This window comes from Grammomys surdaster, unplaced genomic scaffold (genome assembly GCF_004785775.1).
Source record: "Grammomys surdaster isolate TR1022 unplaced genomic scaffold, NIH_TR_1.0 62, whole genome shotgun sequence".
Taxonomy (NCBI): domain Eukaryota; kingdom Metazoa; phylum Chordata; class Mammalia; order Rodentia; family Muridae; genus Grammomys; species Grammomys surdaster.
Genome location: NW_021604564.1, coordinates 4,699,792 through 4,701,476, shown reverse-complemented (window position 1 = coordinate 4,701,476; position 1,685 = coordinate 4,699,792). Strand labels below are relative to the sequence as shown.

Sequence of the window (1,685 nt, the reverse complement as noted above, 5' to 3'; positions counted from 1 at the left end):
AACAAAAAAACCAACCTCATTGGCACAAAATTAGTGATCAAGGTCACAGAGGGGGAAAAAAGGTAGCAGTGTTAACCAGTTAATCTCATGGAAAATGGTTGTTCTCTCAGTCTATGTTAGTCTGTAATCATGCCTTGGGAAAAGGAGGCAAGAAGTCAGGGTAGTGTGTTACAGATTGAGTTGATACCTAGCCTGAAGTACAAGCCACCTTTAAGGTTAAAAGAATTGGAACTACAGGCTTCAGCCAGAGATAGATCCCTGTGAAATTCTTATGTATATTTGTGTAAGAGCTTACCACTATAATATTGTTTGAGGTGTGTGTGTGTGTGTGTGTGTGTGTGTGTGTATTTAAAATCTTTCTATAGTAAATTCAACTAGTATTAGAAATGTCATAGAAATTTACACTGTGAAAATAATTATAAGCTTGAGTACTTTATAGAAATTTTTTATGATACAGAGAATTTAGAAGTACAGACATGTTTATTTTCAGCTACATTTTACGCTTTAAAGTTAAAAAAGGAAGTCCACACTTTCTTTTTCTTCCTTCCTTCCTTCCTTCCTTCCTTCCTTCCTTCCTTCCTTCCTTCCTTCCTTCCTTCCTTCCTTCCTTCCTTTCTTTCTTTCTTTCTTTCTTTCTTTCTTTCTTTCTTTCTTTCTTGTGCAAAAACTGGGGTTAGGAGTGAGGGACAGGTGTACAGAGAAGTATAACTCCTGAGTTTATAGAATTCTTACTGAAGTCTATCTTTAATAGGCTTATTGAACATGATAATCTCAGTTTCATGAAGATAAACTGCTCAAAAATGAAATCTAGCTCAATAATGAAGTCAGCAGGTATATTGTGGAGTATTATAAGAAGATGTGGTGGGCCATCGAGGTTAAACCTGACCTAGTCTTCCCTGGAAACAGGTTCCTTGTCAGGATTTAAGATGAAAACTCAGGTGACTCGTAAAGATATCCCCCCATGGGTGAAAATTCCTACCGACCTGGAAAGGCCAGAAGTATTGCAAGTCAACAAGCTGGTGCTAAACGCTCTGTTCGGCCCACAGGGATCTCGAATGCCTCACTTCGAGCAGGTGGGCCGGGTCATGATTGAGCTCAAGACTCTGGAATCTTCTGATCTTACCGAGATCTTAATTTATGGCTCTGGACAAAAGAAGTTTCGGACTAAATGGATGCTTCAGTCCATGGCTGAGAGGTACCGCCTGCGCCAGGAAAGAGGCGTGCTCAAGCTGGAGGAAGGCATGAAGGTCCTCGAACTAGACCAGGGTTCGAAGAAGTAAAGCCAGTTTCCAGTCATTGTGAGTCCCACCTGGACACAAGCTGTGGCTGGCCAGTGTTTGGTTCTGACATGAGGTTTTTTTTTTTTTTTTTTGGCCTGACATGAGTTAACTTTGTTAGGTCCTTCAAGATATTCTTGGATCCCTACTGTGTATTCTGATGTGAATATCTGCATGTCATCATTAAAACATTTAAAGAGCCAGAAAAAAAAAAAAAGAAGATGTTACACTCAGTCTATCTAGGTTTTAAAATAATGATCCAAGGATTTAGCAAGATAGCTTAGTGCATAGTGACACTTATAACCAAGCATGTTGATTTCTAGCCCTGGGACACATTTTAGAAGGAAAGAAACAACTCCCTCAAGTTATCCTCTGGCCTCCATTTGTACACTGTGGCATATGTGTGCC

At 39.8% G+C, this 1,685-nt stretch overlaps 1 pseudogene; it reads left to right on the top strand.

Annotated features, from left to right (window-relative positions):
* Positions 1 to 875: 875 nt before the first annotated feature.
* LOC114613592 lies at positions 876 to 1,280 on the top strand (annotated as a pseudogene).
* Positions 1,281 to 1,685: the final 405 nt, after the last annotated feature.